At 35.2% G+C, this 21,641-nt stretch overlaps 1 long non-coding RNA gene and 1 other non-coding gene across 2 annotated transcripts in view; one reads left to right on the top strand and one right to left on the bottom strand.

The window, feature by feature from the left end:
- Nucleotides 1-20,378, bottom strand: part of LOC104861029 — an 88,672-nt gene extending 68,294 nt beyond the window's left edge. The window contains exons 1-2 of the long non-coding RNA XR_779888.1: nt 20,266-20,378; nt 10,400-10,550 (exon numbers count right to left, since the gene is read on the bottom strand). This is a non-coding gene — a long non-coding RNA (uncharacterized LOC104861029). The remainder of the gene's footprint in view (nt 1-10,399; nt 10,551-20,265) is intronic.
- LOC117285143 lies at nt 10,392-10,553 on the top strand. Its single transcript, XR_004516124.1, has one exon. It is a non-coding gene; the product is annotated as a U1 spliceosomal RNA (small nuclear RNA).
- Nucleotides 20,379-21,641: the final 1,263 nt, after the last annotated feature.

The raw sequence follows: 21,641 nt of genomic DNA, 5'->3' as shown, positions 1-21,641 counted from the left end.
AATGACCCATGTGCAGCTGAAAAGAATGCATATTCTGATTTTGTGGGGTGGAACACTCTATAGACATCTAATAAATCCATGCATTCAAAAGCTTGGTTCAGTTCTAGTATTTCATTGTTGATTTTTTGCCTAGATGATCTGTCTATTTGTGATAGTGGGGTAATTAGATCCCCAACTACAATGGTTTTAGTGCTTATTTGGTTTTTCATGTTACTTCATATTTGTTTTATATAATTGGAGGCATTTATATTTGGTGCATATATGTTTATGATTGTCATCTCTTCCTCTTGAATTGTTCCCTTCACAAGGATGTGCCTCTCTTAATCAGTTTTGGTTTGAAATTTACTTTGTCTGAGAATAAGATTGCTACCCCTGCTTTTTTCTGGGCTTCTGTCCCATGGAGAATTGTTTTCTACCCTTTCACTTTCAATCTATGTGCTTCTTTTTGCACTAGGTATGTTTCTTGTTTACAACATATTGTTGGATTTTGCTTCTTAATCCATTCTGCCAGTCTATTTCTCTTGATCAGTGAATTGAGGCCAGTGACATTGATGCTTATAACTGATATCTGACTTCTTATTGTCATGTTATTGTCCTTTTGTTGACTCTTTTTAATTTTTTGCCATCTCCTCTTAGTTTCTTGCCTTGACTATTTGATTTGCTCTGTTGTGCCTCATGGTGCTGTGATCTTCATGGTCTTTTTCTAGGATATTGTTTAGAATTCCTTGTAGTGCTGCTTTGGTATTCATGAAGTTTCTCGGGTGTTCTTTGTTGTGGAAGTATCTTATTTCCCCATCCATTTTGAAGAGAGTTTTGCAGGATACATCAGTCTAGGTTGGAGGTTGTTTTCTTTTAGGACTTGAAATACCTCACTCCAGGATCTCCTTGACCTGAGGGTTTGTGTTGAAAAGTCTGCTGTGATTCTGATGGGCTTTCCTTTGCATGTGATTTGCTTCTTTTCTCTCACTGCTTGTAGTATTTTGTTCTTTTGTTGGGTTTCTGGGATCTTGATTATTATATGTCTAGGTGTAGATTTTTTTTTTATCATGGCTACTTGGAGTGAGTCCTGTATGTCTCACTTATCTGAATGTCAAATTCTTCCCCTCTGTTCGGGAAGTTTTCTGTCATTAATTCTGTGAAAAATTTTTTAAAGTCATTTGCATTTTCTCCTAGTACTTCATGGATTCCTATCAGTCTTATGTTATTCTTCTTTGCATCATCTATGAAATGTTGGATAAATTTCCCATGATCCCTTACTCTTTTTTTTTTCATTTTTTAAATTAAATTTATTGGTACATTCTAGGTAGACAGTACAGTTACATTCATTACTGGGATCTTGTACCTTTACATGACAGGTCTTGGTTCTCATTTTTTCCCCTTGTCCCCACCCTTCCTTCACCCCCTCCTCTCCTCCCCACCCACAAACACTTTAATTCCATTTTTTACATTTTCTCACATTTTTCCCTTTTCCTTATTCCTCTTCCCCTACCCTTCCCACTGTCCCTACACCTTTAGCCTTTTTCTTCCTATTTCGTATTGCTAATTGTCCCATTAGGATCTTGAGTACTATTTTGGTTTTTCACACCAGAGAAACTATTTTGTATTTACACGTTTGTGACTTTTTTATTTCACTTGGGAGTATATCTTCAAAATGTATCCATTTTCCTATGAATGAATATACTTTCTCATTGATCCCTTACTGTTTTTAAGAGATATCTCTCTTAGAGCCACTGAGATCCTCTCTTCTATCTCTGAGATTTTATCTTCGCATTCTTTTATTCTGTTGCGTACACTTTCAATAGAGCTTTTAATCTCCTGGATACTTGTGTGAATCTTTTTAATGGATTTGATTTCTTTCTTATTTTGTGTATTCATTGTTTCCATTTCTTTCTTATGCTGGGCCTTCATGGATTCTATTATGGTCCTGAGCTCATCTATTTTTTTTTTTTGTCATTTTCTGTTCTAGAGTCTCGAATTATGCTTTTCATTTTGCTCACCATGTCTATGGTTATCTGAGAAATTATTTCTTCTGTTTTGAATTTTTCTAGAGCCTGATTGATCTATTTTGTTACTTCCTTTGCTGTGAGTTCTGAGTGTCCTGGTGGTTCACTATCAGACTTTTCATCTTCCTTTGCCCTACTGTTTGCCATTGGTGAAGTATAAGTCTGTCTTTGTGTCTTGTTTAAGTGTTTTCTCATTTTTATTTTTGCTGTTGGGTTGTCCTTGATTCAATCTCTGGGTTATTGAATCTTCCTGATATAGTTGCATTTTAGCTTTTGATTCTCTAATGACTCATAGACATTCTCATTTTCACAATATCAGAGAAAACAACTCATTAAATCAATCCCTATCCTTTATACCAATTGATACAATCAGCAACACAATAGGATCAATCACTACTTGCAAATTGACCACTTGTGGTAGTCATTAATCTATCACCTTTAAACCATGTGAATTAAATTAAAATCAAGAAGCAGACAAAATATGTTTGCAGTGAACAAACTCCTCAACATAGCATATATACCATTTATGATGGAGGCATAGACAGAGTTAAGATGAGAAGAGTAAATAAGTAAAAGAACTGGAGAAAGTTTCAAGTGAAGCCAGAGGACCCAGAATGACCACACAATCTTTAGGAAATTGTTCAACTCAAAAGGGATAGACAGAGTGCAAGTATAAGGACAAGAATATATCCCCTTAACAGCAATAGGGGCTCACTTTACCTTGAAACTACTGACCCTTGAGTGAGGCACAATGATAGAAAAATAGAAGATAAAGAAAAAATGATAAAAGAAGAAATGTGAGTCAGGGCAGGAGCAGGAACAGAAAGGGACATGAGGGATAATATGGTGGAGCAAGAGACTGAGTTGGTGAAAGAGGACAGAAAACAGAATTTACGAGTGGAATGAGGAAAAGAAAGAAAAGGACAAAAAAATGACTTTGAAGGGCCTCTTTCAGACTAAATATCTGCTGTCATAATACACAATGTGTGCAGCCATGTGCAGAAACAAATCCCCCTATCTAAGCTAGCCAATGGCAGACCCCCACAATGCAGACTCACCTCAGGCCGCAAGGCCCAAATTGAGCTCCCTGACCTCCTGCAGGGTTGAACTCCACACAGTTCTACTACAGGTTTCCCCTGCCCTTTCTTTAAAGATGTTCAAATTTGGTAGCTCAGAAAATTACCCTTTATAACCAGCTATGCCTCTGCGGAGTAGGTCCAAGTAATGGCACAATCAGGAGATCTGAGAGTGGGGGGGGGTGTGCCCTCCTGGCACTGGAGCAGCAAAGGCAGTGCCTGCAATGGAGGGTGAGAATAGCCAGATCCATGGACTGGGCCCAGGCCTGAGGGAGATCTGGTGTCCAAGCTGCTTTCCCCAAATCTGCTCGCACTATTTTGATACATTTTAATAACAATAATAAATTCCAATGTCTTCTACAATAATTTTCTTTTTACTTTGCTAATGTCAAGAAACTCCCTTAGTCTTCCTAATTGGAAATTCAACCAAGAAAAGGCATAAATCTTTTCCTTTGACTTTCATTTCCCCATACTTTACTCCAGATGCTATGTTTAAAAAACTGTTGTTTGGAATCCTTTCAGTAATTCTGGTTTCATGAAAAATTGAATAAAACTCCATCCTCCTTTTCTTATTGGATAAAAGTAATGTATTTTACAGAATTCATGGAGGAACTATTGGAGGTCTCTGAAAAAGTACACAGTAGCAGGAAAATTGAGAAATTAGACAAGAATTTAAAGGACCTTCAAGTCCACAATAAGTTTATTTCCCTCCCCACTAGGTTGGAACTAGAGGCAGCCAGGTGTGGTTGTAAAAGCTTTAAGAGGTAGTGGCTTGCTGGTCTGAGAAGATGGAAAGAGGTCATGGAGTGAAGTGATGCCTGTTTTTTTTTTTTTTTTTTTTTTTTTTTTTTTTTTTTTTTGGTGGGGGTACAGGGGATTGTACTCAGGTCCTTGTGCTTGCAAGGTAGGCCACTGAACCACTGAACTAAATCCCATGTCCACTGCCTAGTATTTTTTTCTGCATTACTCACCAGTAAAGCTATATAGCAAGGCATCAGCAGAGACTCAATATAGTGCAAAAATCTAAGAAAGGAGAATCATTTATTTTCCCAGAGTACATGTAGTCCCAAAGTCATGTGGCAAACACCTGTTGGCTTTTTCTCTTTTTTTTCTCCAAACATCTGACCCCATATCTGCATATGAAGTTGCAGGAAATGTACCACAGGCTATAGAATTTTAATTATCTGATGTTAGGCCAAAAGAAGTGAAATGGGATGGGAACCTCAGAGAACCAGAAGGAGACCCTGGTAAAGTGGGAGCTCAAGATAGTAATCCCACAATACATACATCACTGTTTCATGCATCTGACTCAAGATAAAATAGAAAATATTTTAAGAATGAAAATATGGACTGCATTACTTGCAAAGTTCCTGCTATAAGACTACATGGCCTAAATAGCAGTATGAAGGTGAAAAACAGAACTCAAATTGAAATATTAGGATCCAGAAAGCAATCACTAAAGAAACAATGAGTTATATAAAGCAATGCAAAAGGAGAAATGCACAGAGGTATAAAAGAGTACTGAATTAATTTTTAAAAGACAGAAAAAGAAGCAAGGAATATAGAGAATATTAAAAAAAGCAAGTTTCTATATCTGAACCTACAGTCAACCATATTAGGAATCACATTCATTGTAAATGCACTAAATTCTGAACTTTAGAAATAGACTGTTGGAATAGATTTAAAAGCATGGTACAATTTACTTTTTTACCATTAAGTTTATTGGTTCATTTTAGGTATACATTATGATCTCATCCACCTTTGGGAATTTATACCTAAACATGATATATCTTGCTTCTTTTCTTTCCCCTACTCCTCTGCTTTCTCCTTCACTCCTCTCTATTTACAAAAACTTTTGTTTCCATTATTTCCTTCTTTTCTCATATTTTTCTTTCCTTTACTTTCTATAGAAAATCCACTTTAAACATAATGATACAAATAAATTAAAAGGCATATACTATGTTAACACTAATCAAAAGAAAGCTGAAGTGCCTGTATTAATATCGGATGAAGTATATGTCAAAGCAAGGAAAGTTTCCAGTGATAAAGAGGAAGACTACACAATAATGAAAGTGGTATATCAATGGAAAGGAAAAACTAAACAAGTCTTAAATATGTCTTCATCTAAAAGAGTCTCAAAATATATGAAATACAATTGACAGAATATAAAAAGAAAGCACTAATTTACAATTATAAGTGGTAATTTCAATACTGCTGTATCTATAATAGCCAAACCAAATAAAGAAAAAATTAAATAAGATATAGAAAGATATTATCAGCTAGCAGTGCCTGATTCACATTTGTAGAACAACGTATCCAATACTAAGTACAATGATCATTATTATGAAGTATGTATGAAATATTTAATGCAATAAACCATATCAAAGTCACTAAATAAATCTAAAAGAATTGATGTCACATAAAATGATATATTAACATAATGAAATCAAATTAAAATTAATAATAGGAGCTCATAAATTTCCAAATACTTAGGAGTTAAATAGCACATTCACCAATAAATGAATCAAATACAACTACAGCACTCTGAAAAAGATATTGAAGAGGATATAAGAAAATGGAAAGATATTCCCTGCTCCTGGGTAGGAAGAATCAACATAGTGAAAATGGCCATACTACCAAAACTGCTATACAGATTCAATGCAATGTCAATTGAAATTCCAACAGTGTACTTCACAGAACTAGAAATGAATCAAATACAAAATATGAAGAGAAATTAGAATGTTATTTTGAAGTAACAAAGTTGAACATATAACAATGTGTGAGGTGCATCTGAAGAACCACTTCAGGAAAAGTTTATTGCATTATGTTTGTGATACAGATAGGAATTATTACAAATCAATGATGAAGGTTTTGCTTTAAGAAATTTGAAAATAAGAGCTAAATAAACTCATGAGCAGAAGGAAAGTAATAAAGATAAGAACAGAAATTAATACAATTGAAAAATGGAAAAAGAGAAAATAATCTAAAAATTCTTTCTTTGGAAGATGTATAATGCAAAAAGGAACAAACAGATTAGAATGAAATCATACATGTCAATAGATCCCACAGATATTAAAATTAAAATAAGGAAAGTATACAATTAACATAATGCACATAAATTTGGTGACTTGGAAAACAAGTTCCTTGAGGATGATGAGTATCCAAAACTCATATAAGAAGAAATCAATTGCCCAAATAGTCTTTTATTGTAGTAAATGCATTCATAGTTTAAGATAATAAAGAACTATGACAAGGCCCTGATGATTTCACTGGTAAATTTTGCTAAGCATTTAAAGAAGAAATATCAATCCTACACAATTACTTTGAAAATACATGATAGAAGAGGAATGATAGCTCTTCTTTTTTATTTTAGGAAGTCAACATGACTCTGATGTGAAAAATCAATATCCTTCTAAAAAAAGATGAAAAATATATTCAAAACATACAAACTGAATCCAGAAATATATAAAAAGAAAAATACATAATGAGAAAGGGAATTATTACAGGAAAACATGGATGCTTGAATATGTGAATTCAATGTAATACAATACATTAAGAGTTGAAAAGAAAAAGAAAATATGTTGATCAATGATGAAAGTCTTTTGACAATATCCATCATCCTTGCTTGCTAAAGCCTCTCAGGAAACGGGTTACAGAAATGAATTTTAACCTTATAAAAATTATTCAGAAAAATCCACAGCTAACAAGAAACTTAGTGGAATACACAGTGTTTTCACCCTAAAATCACAAACAAGGCAAGGATGTACATTATTTATACCACTTTACGCAAAGTAGGGAAGCCCCAAAGATATTCATAACCTAATCCCTAGACATTGTGAGTAATTTCTGCAACAAAAAGGAATTAAGCTTGCAGATAAAATTAAATGTTGCTAGTCAATTATTCATGAGAAGGGAATTCTTTGGTGTCCCTGTAACCCTTTATATAATCATAAGGGTCTTGTTATATAGAAGAAGGCAGAGTCTGTTATGGCATGTGTCTATATGTCTCTCTAAAACCTCATGTGCTCATAAGTGGGGCTTTTCAGAGATGGCTGGATCTAGAATGTGTACTAGAATTAATGCTGTATGGTAATAAATTAGTTCATGGATTGGCTTCCCATGGAAAATGGGAGGGCCCACTCTGGGTGTGGATACCAACCACCAAAAGGCTTATAGCCTGAATGGATATAAAATGAGGGAGGGAAGGTAGGCTTGCTGCTTTTGCTGTGTGCTGCTTGCTGCCTCCTGCCTGCTCTACCATGAACTGTTTCTCTTCTGTGGACCTTTTGCAGATGACATAATTTCAGTATAGAAAATCCTAAAGAGTATATAAAAATGCTAGAAGTAATAAGTGAATTCAGTAAAATTACAAAATATAATGTCAACATACAAAAGTTAACTCAATTTCTATGACAGCAATGAACAAGTAGAAACCAAAAAATTTTTAAATATCTTGTATTTATATTGCTTTTAAAAACTTTGAATCAGGCAAGGTGGCTCATGCTTATAATTTCAGCTACTCAGGAGACTGGGGAAGGAGGTTTACAAATGTGAAGCTATCCTGGGCTACTTAACAAGACCATGTGTTGGTAAAATTTTCAAAGAGGTAGGGATGTAACTCAGCATTAGAGAGCTTGCTTAGCATGTCTGAGGCCCTGGGTTTAAACCCTAGTATTGAATAAAAACTCTTAAATATATATGTGTAAAACTAACAAGGCATGAGCCATTTACCTATGCAGGTGATTATGAATGAGATGAAAGAAATCAAAGAAGAGCAAAGTAAACGAAGAGAAACACCTTTCATACAGTGGCAGATGCACTAATTAAAGATGACAACTCCTCCCAAATTTATTAAAGATTTGATTTAATTTTGCCACAATTTTGGAAAGTCAAAATCCCAGCAAGAGTTTTTGACATAAACTTTTTTTCAAATTTATATGGAAAATCAAAGAAAAAGCCAAACTTTTTTGAAGAAAAAATAAATCTGGAGAATTTGCACCCTCAATTTAAGACTTTCTATAAGTCTATAAAATTCAAATCAGTGTAGTATATGAATACTCTGAGGATATAACACTCTACATTGAAGACCCAAAAAACTCCACCAAAAGACTTCTAGACTTAATTGATACTTTTAGCAGAGTAGGAGGATACAAGGTCAACACCCCAAAATCAATAGCCTTCTTTTACAAAAATAACAGACTCATTGAGAGAGAAATTAGGGAAACAATTCCTTTCACAATAGCATCCAAAAAATGATGTATCTAGGAATCAATCTAACAAAAGAAGCAAAAGACCTCTACACTGAAAACTACAGCCCTCTGGAAAAGATATTGAAGAGGATATAAGAAAATGGAAAGATATTCCCTGCTCCTGGGTAGGAAGAATCAACATAGTGAAAATGGCCATACTACCAAAACTGCTATACAGATTCAACGCGATGTCAATTGAAATTCCAACAGTATACTTCACAGGACTACAAAGAAGAATCGAAAAATTCATTTGGAACCATAAGAGACCTAGAATAGCAAAAGCCATCCTAGGCAACAGACACATGGCAGCTGGTATAAAAATTCCCACTTTGAAACTATACTTCAAAGCCACTCTGATAAAAACAGCATGGCACTGGCAAAGAAACAGGCCAATACCATGCTGATTCTGAACAGACTGGAAGACACAAAAACAACTCCAGATGCACTCAGCTACCTCATCTTTGACAAAGGAGGTGACCATCCCCACTGGAGGAAGGATAGCCTCTTTAATAAATGCTGTTGGAAAAACTGGATCTGAAACTGCCACAGATTAAAACTGGACCCTTATGTTTCACCAGGCACTAAATTAAAATCCAAGTGGATTAAAGATCTAAATATTAAAATAGAAAGATTAAACTCACTGGAAGGTAAGTTAGGCAGAACTATGCAAGACATTGGCATAGGAAAAGACTTTATGAACAAATCTTCAGTAGCATGGGAACTAGCAGAAAGAATCAACAACTGGGATCTCATCTTATTAAAAATCTTCTGTACTGAAAAAGAAACCATCAGCAGAACTAAGAGACAACCTACAATGTGGGAAAAAATTTTATCAGGTGTTCCTCAGACAAAGGACTATTATCTAGAATATATAAGGAAATCAAAACAATCAGTCCCAGAAATATAAAGACCTGATTCAAAAATGGGAATCCAAAATGGACAGACATTTCTCAGACAAAGAAGTAAAAGTAGCAAATGAATATATGAAAAAATGTTCCACATCACTGGTCATTCGAGAGATGCAGATGAAAACAACACTGAGATTTCACTGTACCCCACAAAGAATGGCTGCTATCAAGAAATCACACAATAACAAATGCTGGCAGGGTTGTGGGGAGAAAGGAACCCTTCTCCATTGTTGGTGGGAGTGCAGACTGGTACAACCACTTTGGAAATCAATATGGAGATACCTCAAAGATCTGGGACTAGAGGTTCCATTTGACCCAGCCATCCCTCTGCTGGGTATCTCTCCAAAAGAACTAAAAGAATCATATCACAGTGATATATGTGCACCCATGTTTATAGAGGCAGAGTTTGTAATAGCTAAAACTTGGAAACAGCCCATTTGTCCATCCGTTGGAAACTGGATAAAGAAAATGTGGTTTTTCTATAAAACGGAATATTACTCAGCCATAAAGAAGAGAAAATAGATTCATTCATAGGAAAATGTATATATATTGTGGATATACTCCTAAGTGAAATAAATAAAGCACACATGTGTAAATACCAAATAGTTTCTCTGGTGTGAATAAACTGCAGTAATACATAAGATTCTAATAAGATTACAGACATTGCGAAATGGGAAGAAAGGGGCTAAAGGTGTAAGGGAGGTGGGGTGGGTAGGGGAAGGGTAATAAGGGAAAAGAAAAAAATGTGAGACAAAGAAAAGATGGAAATAAAGTGCTTGTAGATGGGGAGGGGAGCGGGGGTGAAGGGAGGGCAGGGACAAGGGGAAAAAATGAGAACCACGACCTGTCATGTAGAGGTGCAAGATCCCAACAATGAATGTAACTGTACTGTATCCCTAAAATATACCAATAAACTCAATTAAAGCTGAAAAAAAGGTTTTGTTCTATGAAAGCTGCTATTAATAGAACAGTTTTTACAGAGCATGAGGAAATATTTGCTTATTTAACAAAAGATATACATTTAGCATATATTCTTGAAAACCTCTCAAAGCACAATAGAAAGAAAATAATGATTGAATTAAAATGAGCAAAACACTAAAATATTTTACTACAGAGGTTATTATGATGATAAGCAAGTGTATAAAAAGGTATTCAATACTTACCTGGCAGGGGAGATACCATAATCATTAAGGTGGTTTTCCAGGGTGGATCTTATCCACTACACTTTGGATGTGCTGACCCCTGTGAATTCCCAAATGTGGGAAACTCAACTGCATAATTTGCGGTAGTGGGGGACTGCATTCGCTCTCTCCCCTGTTTAAAAAAAAAAAAAAGATTTTCAGCATCTTTTGCCAGTTGGAATATGCACTATAAAACTATATTGAATTACCACTGTACCAATATTAAAATAACTGAATTTTTGAAAATCTGATAATAACAAGGGCTGGGGAGAAAGTAGAACAATCAGAACTTTCACATATTTCTAGATATGAATTGACTGTTTATGTCCACCCACAATTCAAATGTTGAAGCCCTCACCCTACTGTGGCTATGTTTGAAAATGGGACCCTAAGGAAGGAAAGAAAATTTGATGAAATTATAAAAACATGGAAGGATGCAAGAGTAGTGTCTTAAAAGAAAGATATTAGAGAGCTTGCACTCTCCCTTTCACTTGTGAGGACACAGCAAGAAGACAGAAAAAGAAGAACAAAAAAAAAATACCTTACTGTAGACCAGCACCTTGACCTTGGACTCTCAGTTTCTAGAACTGCGAGAAAATAGAGAGGTGCTTATTTAGGCTGCCAGTCCACAGAATTTAGTTATGGCATCCATGGCTGACTAACATATGGTGGTAACATAAAATGGTGCAGCCACTTTTGAGAAGTTTGGGTTGTTTCTTACAGTTAAGCATCACTTACTAAATGACATAGCAACCCCACTCTAAATATTATCCTCTATAGAAATGAAAATTTACATTATACCAAAACCCCCAGAAATGAATGTTCATAGTATCCCTAGTCATGTAGCATGGAGTAAATTTTCCCAGGGGATAAAGAGGGTCAAAGGAGGAAAAGGACCAAGCTTTTTTCTGAGAAGGCTACCTCTATTACTTGAATGGAAAAAGCAAAAGCATACAACAAATCTGTAAAATATATCTAAAAAATAACTGTGGTTGTACTTTCTAGCATTTAGAAATGACTGAGATAAAAAAAAATAGGGTACATAATATATTTTATGAGATTTGTTAACACCTGGATATCTCCCCTACCCACAACTCCTAAGACCTACTAAATATTTCAAAGAAATTTTGGTTCCCAAAAGTGGCTTGAACAGGAAGTAAGAAAGAAGACTGAAAGGCTATACAGCCTCAACTTGGGCATATTATCCAATGCCAGCTTCTGAGTTGGCCAGGAAAAATAAAGGCAAAGAAACTGCCAAGAAGGCAAAGTCACAGACTCTGGAGCCCAGTGATAAAGAAGCTCTTCCCAAAGAGTAGGACCAGTGCCAGACACGGAGCATTCCTGTCCCTGGATATATCCTAGAGTGGCAACAAACATTTGTTGTTCTGAGAAACTGAGATGTTGAGGGTTTCTTTTAAGTGCATTCATTCATCTCACAGCAAAAGCAGACATTTTCTCACTTTCATGGTCCTCCCCAATTAGAGTTCATAACCATGCAGAACAGTGGTTGTGGCACGTTTCTGATCATTCTCAGGAAGGAGTCTTTATTATGGTTACTCTTTCCTTGTGCTGCTGCTGTATTGTGTGTGGATGTGTGGTGGTGTGCACACGTGCACATGTGCACATGTAGGAAGACAAGCAATAACTCATATTTTTATTTCAAATTCTCCAGACCAGCACAGATCATATTCACACACTGTGTGAGGACTGTTGTGACTTACTAAGAAACCTGAGGGATTTCATGTAATGCTATAACTGAATGAGCCTGAGTGCTCACACAGCTGGAGAGAGGAGGTCTCCTGGAGGATGTCTTGAAGAAAGTGTGTTCAACATCTGATAGAAGGAATTGACTTAATCTTTGGTGACTAAAAGACAGAGCATAGCAAACATGTGACCCAGGCTGAAGAACGCAAGAGGTATGAGGTATTCAAGCATTCTTTCTCCTGCTGTGACAACTAAGAGGGCTAGGAGGCCCCACAATATGGCAGATCCCCTGTCAGTTGGATGGCTGTGTGGAGCCGAGGAATCACCAACATTGGTCCCTGCCAATGCTCCATAGACATGTAGCAAAATAATGTTCCAACTAATATGTACACCCACCTCCATTTTGGATTAAGAGTTTCTGGTAAAGTGAGAATCATCTTGACCATCCATACAATAACAGCAGGCAGAAGAGGGAGCTGATAAAACTAGCGAAATAGTGAGATGGTTGAAGAACCCAGTTTAGTCACCTGAGACTCACACATAGAAACATCTTTTCAAAGCAATACAACAGTGCATTCATGCCATAATATCAAGAGTTTATATATTTACATGTGTGAAAATGTGAAATATAGACTTGCATACACAGGTCATTCTTGAAGCATTCCCCTTGCAAGCTGGAAATAAGATAAATGACTATGGAGTCCAAACATAATTTTTTTCAAAAAAAAAAAAGCAAAAAGAATAAATCTTGGTGTTTGCCACTATTCAGTAGTCCAGGATATGCCCATCTTTTAACTTTTTTGTTAAATCCAGTATTTACTAGCAAATTTCTGCTCATAGAAATGTTTGAACTCCCATTGTTTGATTTGTGCTAATTCTTTTTCAAGTGAGTAGAGTTAGTGTGAGGGAAGGCTGACAGTTCTGTTTCTAGCAGACACTAGGTTTTACTGTGTTGGAGCAGGAAAAGCATTATATTTTCATTTTTCCACTACTGCATCTGGGACTGTTTGTTAGTTTCATTTTGATAGATGGAGAGAAGATGAACATATCACAAGATTTATTTTTCAGGGCATATTTGATAGAATCTCAGACCTTTTACCTTTCTCTATACTGCCTAGAAAACTCAAATCAAGCCAATGAAATGTGATTTGGTTCACTCAGACTTTGTTAAAACTGGGCTTGATAGATTAAAACTATATCAACCTGCTTTTTGTTTTTTTCTTTCTAGAAACTTAAGCATAAGGCAAATTCATGGATCAAAGGCTACAAAAATATAAAATATCTAGTTTTCTTTCATAACATTTTCTGTTATGGTATAGATAATGCATACAGTCAACATGAAATATATAAAATCTTAGCAAGCAAACACAACAAAGCAGCATCCTCAAAAGATTTATTCAGTTTCCAAAAATTTGCTTAGGAGAAATAATTATCCTACTGTTAAGTATTGAAACAAAATAAATGAGAAAAAAAAATATTTTTTCATTGTTTATTGGTACATTTTAGGTATATAATAAAGTTACAGTCATCATTGGGACCTTGTAACTTTACATGACATATCTTGGTTCTTCTTCCCCATTGCCCTGGCCTCCCTTTACACTCTCCACCCTTCCCTACTTACAAAAGCTGTTGTAATTTTTTCATTTTCTCATATTTTTTCTTTCCCCTTCTTTCCTTTCCCCTACCCTTCCCACTTCCCCTACTCCGTTAGCCCTTTCCTTCCTATTTCACATTACCAGTTACACAATTTGAACCTTATTTACACTTTTAGTTTTTCACACCAGAGAAACTATTTGGTATTTGTGTGTCCTATTTATTTCACTTAAGAGTGTGGCCTCACCACGGATATAGCAGTTCTGCAGCCTGCCTTGAAAGCGCAAGGACTCGAGTTCAATCTCCAGTACCAAAAAAAAAAAAAAAAAAAAAAAAAAAAAAAAAAAAAGGAGTGTGGCCTCAATATGCATCAATTTAGCTATAAATGTCTCTAGTTTATCATTCTTTATGGCTGAGTAGCATTCCATTTTATATAAAAACCACATCTCCTTTATCCAGTCTCCAGTTGATGGGCAAATGGGCTGTTTCCAAGTTTTAGCTTGAAAAACTGTGTCGCCATAAACATGGGTGCACATATATCACTGTGGTATGATTCTTTTAATTCTTTTGGGAAGATACCCAGCAGAGGGATAGTTGAGTTAAATTGAACCTCTAATCCTAGTTGTTTGAGATATCTCTATATTGACTTCCATAGTGGTTGCACCAGTCTGCACTCCCACCAACAGTGGAGAAGGGTTCCTTTCTCACCACACACTGCCAGCATTTGTTATTAGTTAATTTCTTGAGAGCAGCCATACTTTCTGGGGTGAGGTGGAACCTCAGTGTTATTTTCATCTGCATCTCTTGAATGACCAGTGATGTTGAACATTTTTTCAAATATTTATTTGCTACTTTTATTTCTTTGTCTGAGAAATGTCTGTTCATTTTCGATGCACAATTTTGAATCAGGTCTTTATATTTGGCAGGTCTGATTTTTTTTAATGCTTTATATATTCTAGATAGTGGACCTTTATCTGAAGAACAGCTGGTAAAATTTTTTCCCCACATTTTAGGTTGTCTCTTAGCTCTGTTGGTGGTTTCTCTTGCAGGGCAGATGCTTTTTAATAAGATGAGATCCCACTTGTGGATTCTTTGTGCTAGTTTCCATACTACTGAAGATTTGTTCATAAAGTCTTTTCCTGTCCCAATATCTTTGAGAGTTCTACCTAACTTATCTTCCAGCAAGTTTAGTATTTCTGTTTTAATATTTAAATTTTTAATCCACTTTGATTTCAGTTTAGTGCATAGTGAAAGATAGGGGTCTAGTTTTAATCTTTGATCAATTTGAAATCTTTGAATCAATTTGAAATGCAGTTTTTCCAAAACCATTTATTGAAGAGGCTACCTTTCCTCTAGTGAGGATGGCTGGCTCCTTTGTAAAAGATAAAACAACTGAGTATGTCTGAAGTTGTTTCTGCAACTTCTAATCTATTCTACTGATCCTCTGGTCTTTTCCTTTGACAGTACCATGTTGTTTTTATGACAGTGGCTTTGTAGTATAGTTTCAAGTTGGGGATTGTGATGTCACCTGTCATGTCTCTGTTGCCTAGAATTGCTTTTGATAGCCTAGGTCTCTTCTGGTTCCAAATGAATTTTTCGATTGTGAGAAAGATGTATTTTTAAAGCATGTCTTAAGAAATCATCTCTGCTCTCCCTGAGTTCTAAAGTCTGAAAGTTAGAATTAAAGAAAGATGAATCTGTAGTGTGGTGTCCTAATGCCTATTTCACACTAGAAAATCTGATAAATTGTCATTATAAGAGTGGAAACTAGATGGTTAGGGAACCAAGTAGGTGGAAAACTTTTTCTATATATTTTTATATCATTCAAATTTAAATTATACAAATGTGTCAATTAGCCAAAAATCAATTTTTTTGTGGTGTTGTGTGTTAATACCAGGGCCTTTGCACTGAGCTTTATCCCCAATCTCTTTTAATGTTTTGTTGTTGTTGTTGTTGTTGTTGTTGTTGCTGTTGTTTTATTTTGAGATAGTCCTTCCAGATAGCTATGTTACTCAGGATGGGCTTCAATTTACAGTCCCCTTGCTTCAACCTGTCAGAGTACTTGGATTACAGATGTATAACAACAGCTAAAACCTATCTGACAATATACAGCAGGCCATCGAGTGCCACATATCGCCACACTCAGGCCCTAGACTTTTTAGTTTAGTACACACTTGCCACAGTCCTCCCTGCAGAGCCCTTTTCTGGAGGAGCAGCTACAGGAATGCAGCCTGGGAAGAGTCTAAGGCCCACCATCTGCAGATTAGTGCTTTCTCTCCTCCATGCCAGCTCTTCTTTCTCACTCCCAGCCTCTCTCCTTATCCTCTCTGCTCTCCTCCGTGGGTTCTTGGACACTAATCAGCTACTACTGGATGTATGCTATGTGCTAGATACTGTTCTAAGTGCTTTGTGTTAAATAATTTGCAACTTAAAATATAACAGTAATATCACAGAAAAAGTAAAACCATATGTAGGTATCTGGGGCTAGCTGGTTCCAGAGCTCCAACAGATATCAAAACCACAAGTGCTCAAGTCCTTATATAAAATAACATAGGATTTACATACAACCTATGCCAGTGATGGTGATTCTTTATCACAGATTGTCAACACTGCAATTAAACTTGAATACTGAGGTTTTAGTTTAGAAAATAGTAACTCATACATTAACCTATTTTGTCTTAAAAGAAAAACAAATAACATGCATGTCATAGGTTTGCTACCACTGCCCTCTGCATATTCCCCAGTATATTCTAGATCACCTTAAGAGTATTTGTAATATTTAATATAAAATATATGTTATGCAAATTATTGTATTATATAACATAAGGAATAAAGTCTATACATATTCACTACAGCATTTTTTTTCAGCTTTAATTGAGTTTATTGGTTACATTTTAGGGATTCAGTACAGTTACATTCATTGTTGGGATCTTGTACCTCTACATGGCAAATCTTGATTCTCATTTTTTCCCCTTACCCCTGCCCTTCCTTCACCCCCTCCTCCCCTCCCCATCTACAAACACTTTATTTTCATCTTTTCATTATCTCACATTTTTTTCTTTTCCCTTATTAGCCTTCCCCTACACATCCCACATTCCCTACACCTTTAGCTACTTTCTTCCATTTCTAAATGTCAGTAATCTTATTAGGATCTTATGTATTTTTGCAGATTATTCACACCAGGGAAACTATTCGGTATTTCCATAGGTGTGACTTATTTATTTCACTTAGGAGTATATCTTCAATATGTATCCATTTTCCTATGAATGAATCTATTTTCTCTTCTTTATGGCTGAGTAATATTCCATTTTATAGAAAAACCACATCTTCTTTATCCAGTTTCCAACTGATGGGCAAATGGGCTGTTTCCAAGATTTAGCTATTACAAACTGTGCCACTATAAACATGGGTGCGCATACTTCTCTGTGATATGATTCTTTTAGTTCTTTTGGAAAGATACCCAGCAGAGGGATGACTGGGTCAAATGGAACCTCCAGTCCCAGCTCTTTGAGGTATCTCCATATTGATTTCCAAAGTGATTGCACCAGTCTGCACTCCCACCAACAATGGAGAAGGGTTCCTTTCTCCCCACAACCCTGCCAGCATTTGTTATTGTGTAATTTCCTGATAGCAGCCATTCTTTGTGGGGTGAGGTGAAATCTCAGTGTTCTTTTCATCTGCATCTCTCGAATGATCAGTGACGTGGAACATTTTTCCATACATTTACTTGCTGCTTTTACTTCTTTTTCATTTCGGATGCCCATTTTTGAATTGAGTCTTTATATTTGGGGGGGGGCTGATTGTTTTGAGTTCTTTATATATCCTTGATAATAGTCCTTTGTCTGAGGAACACCTGGTAAAAATTTTTTCTCACATTGTAGATTGTCTCTTAGTTCTGCTGATGGTTTCTTTTGAAGTACAGAAGCTTTTTAGTAAGATGAGAACCCAGTTGTTGATTCTTTCTGCTAGTTCCATGCTACTGAGGATTTGTTCATAAAGTCTTTCCCTATACCAATGTCTTCCAGAGTTCTGCCTAACTTACCTTCCAACAAGTTTAATGTTTCTGTTTTAATATTTAGATCTTTAATCCATTTGGATTTTAATTTAGTGCATGGGGAAAGATAAGGGTCTAATTTTAATCTGTGGCAGGTTGACATCCAGTTTTTCCAACACCATTTATTAAAGAGGCTATCTTTCCTCCACTGAGGATGGTCAGCTCCTTTGTCAAAGAAGAGTTAGCTGAATACATCTGGGTTTGTTTTTGTGTCCTCCAGTCTCTTCCACTGATCCTGAGGCCTATTTCTTTGCCAGTACCATGCTGTTTTGATCACAGTGGCTTTGTAGTATAGTTTCAAATTGGGAATTGTTATACCTGGTGCCATGCGTCTGTTGCCTAAAATGGCTTTTGCTATTCTAGGTCTCTTATGGTTCCAAATGAATTTTTGGATTCTTTTTTCTAGTTCTGTGAAATATAGTGTTGGAATTTCAATTGTCATTGCGTTGAATGTATATAGCAGTTTTGGTAGTATGACCATTTTCACTATGTTGATTCTTCCTACCCAGGAGCAGGGGATATCTTTGCAATTTTTTATATGCTCTTCAATTTCTTTTTTCAGAGTGCTCACTACAGCATTTTTTGCAATTGCTCTTGATCTATGGACTTAGAGGGATCCAGAGACCTACATGGATTCATTTGTTGAATCCATAAACCTAGAGGGCCAAATGTTCTGACCTTTTATGATCCTCAACATAGAGATAAGGACACCAATAGCAGAGAGGTAACTTGCCAAGATTGTACAACTACTAAGTGGGAAAATTGGAATTTGAAACAACTTTTTCTGCCCAGTGTTTACACATAACCATTTTCTATGCTGCTATAGCAGGTTAACCTGTTCAACTGGTTCTTTCCTTTATAAAATACATAGTTTCCCAGTAACTATATATGACCACTATATATTTTTTTCCAGTAGATAAATGCTCCAGGGAAGAAGTAGGCATTTTGTTAATGTTTGTTCTACTGGCCTAAACATATCTTCCAGAATAAATCATATACTTTATTTTAAACTTCAAAGAGAGAGGAAAAAAATATGAATGGAAAAATCTGTTGCATCCAGGTAGGATAGAGGTTAGGATGGCTAAAGGAGCTTGGAGAATTAGCCTTCTCAGTTCCTTGAGTACTTCTGGCCCTTTGAGGACAAGTTAAGAAAGGTAAACCTTTCTAAACTTTTAGAAAGGCTTCAAATCAATATGACAAACTAAGCCCTCAACTACTGCAAAAGTAGTACGTGTTAAGGGACAGTGAGTCATCTTCCATGGCGGAATCTGAGCCAAGTTTGATAAGGTGACAGTAAAGTTGTAAAGTGACTTTAAGGCATAAACACTGAAAAAAAATTCCCGTGGAACTTATTTCATTTTGAGAATTAAAAATGATTCTATAATTTTTAAAATATATCTTATCTTTTCTAAAGTCTTCTCAGCTTATTTACTCATATAATGAGTGCTCTTGATCTAATCTAAGGCTAATATCTCTTAGCTACACTGAATGATTAATTAGGTGCAGAAATCTTTGACATTAGTCCCATCCTTTTGGTTCTCAAAATACTGTGATACTGTTCAGAGGTTATCCAAGTTGTACACATTTATTGCCATATTATAGCTGGATTCAATTACCTTTGTGCTTCAAAGAGACATTACTTCATCATTCCAGAACACTATTTATGGGATTCAAAGAATTAATAGCTCCTTTTTATATTGCCACAAAATGCTTCCCTTGTTTAAAGTTAGTTTTAAATCACAATTCTGGAGATAATCTGGTGAAACTGGAAGAGATAGCTTCTAAAGTAGTGTTTTAAATTGTGTTGTTTTAAAATAATATTAACTATAATTACAAAATTGTTGCTTTTCAAAAGAATTTAACCTTTAAAACTTAGTAGATGGCTGTAATTACTTATCAATGATTTTTCTGTAGTTTAATAAGGAAACCAAAAAATATTTCTTCCCTTTTCACTAAAAAGAAGATTCATACTTAGAGTAGGATACCTATACTGACATTTTCATAATTTTTATTTGTGTTTTATTTTATTTTTGTTGCTAGCATCTAAATTACATTAGTATTATATAAGTCAACTATATTACTTCAACTTGATCAAAGATATGCTATCATATGAGTAGGAATTCATCTAAATTATAGGGTACAGTGGTAGGATTGTTACTCAGTTTGCAGAATTCCTTTAAAGTGAGAACGGTCTAACGATGAAAGTCTTGTGTTTTCCTTAGAGTAAGATTCCAGCTATTTTCCATTTACATCCAATTTTCCAGAAATTTCTATATAAAATAAAAGATACTAGTAGTTTTGGTGCTTAATATTTTACAGTTATTTTATAGAATTTCTCTTTTATTTTCATTTGCACATTGTATCATTTCAGTTTGTCAAGACTGATTCAATACTAGAGTCTCCTAATTTCAAACTTGCTGCCAAAGCTGAAATCAACTGAATGTCATGCATTACCAGAATTTATTCCTATGAAAAAAATAAAAGTATCTTTTCTTACCTTTTCCCCCAAGTTGTAACTCAATTCATGTCCATTTGAAGTTGGAACACTCTGAGAATGATATCACCACTGCATAAATCAGCCTGTCAAGGGAGGCCTGAAACTGCTTTTTAACTTCTTTTAGAGGAGATTGGAGACTATCAGAAGAAATATAAATATGACTTAATTACTGAAAAGAGTTTGGGAAAAGATCTTACCAACAAAGTGTTCTTTCAATGTGTGGTCATCATAAGAATTCTACAAAAAAAAAACAAACCAAATACTATTTACTTTGCATTCATCTACTACAACATATCATATTCACAAGGTTCTGTGTCTATGTATAGTATGTTTGATCCATTTTTTCTTTCGGTAAAAATGAATCAGGTTAACTTTTACAACGAATTGCAAACTGCTGGGAAACATGTTTCAATTAAATATGATTCAAAGTAGGTTTTTATGGCTGTGAATTAAGTACCAGCATCATTAAGCATTTTATATTTTTTTGTTCATTATCCTATAATTCATTGTCATGGCTGTATGTGCAAATTACCGAATGTTGATTAAAATATTTACTTCTTTGTCCATCGTTAATTTGATCCTCCAGTATATCTTTACACAAAGAGAATCAAAGAACAAAATTCAATAGTAAAGATCTAATTAGCTTTCATTAGCTATTCATGAATTGGGCAGCATCCTATCTACAAAGGAAAAAGGTGCTCTGCTGGTAGGGACAGAACACTGAGTTTTTCTAAGGTAGCTTGAACAAAACAGATGAGTACAGTACAAAAAACAGGTAGGTTAACACCATGCTACTTCGGGTAACTTTCCTGACAAGATTGAACCAGAAGAGGTTTCTTTAACAGGCTATTCGCATTGACTGGGCCCCTTATGACTGGCTGCTGTGAATATCTTCTTCTTTTCAGAAAATTTCTGTTTTGTAAGTTTCAGTTTTGTTATGCACCATTTAGCATGAGTTGTTTTTCATTCACATTTTGTTTGATCTATTGGGGCCTAATATAGAGTTCAGTCTAAAACCACAGCCTTCCATAAATTTTAATTAACAAGACTACATCTTTATCTATATATGTATATGTCTATATATTCATCTGTCCATCTATCTAATATACATTTGAGAATTATTTACTTTTTCATCCAGCATTTTATAATCTTACCCCTAAAAGAAAAACATTTCCACATTTTTAATATTATCCATGAAAAACTTATACCATCAATATGCCAAAAAGGTGCTTTTAGAAAATAGTCCTCTAAGTTAAACTTTCATTATCCCTATTAGCTTATAATAAAAGCTATGAAAACTTAGCAAGTTTTAATCTAATTTTTTATTAGAAGAGTAATGTTGGGCTGTGAAAAGTTTAACACCTGAACACAGTGCA

Source organism: Fukomys damarensis, unplaced genomic scaffold (genome assembly GCF_012274545.1).
Source record: "Fukomys damarensis isolate Sample0158 unplaced genomic scaffold, DMR_v1.0_HiC HiC_scaffold_6, whole genome shotgun sequence".
In the NCBI taxonomy this organism is placed as follows: Eukaryota; Metazoa; Chordata; class Mammalia; order Rodentia; family Bathyergidae; genus Fukomys; species Fukomys damarensis.
Note: the sequence above shows the minus strand (reverse complement) of the source record. Positions and strands in the feature narration are given on the sequence as shown.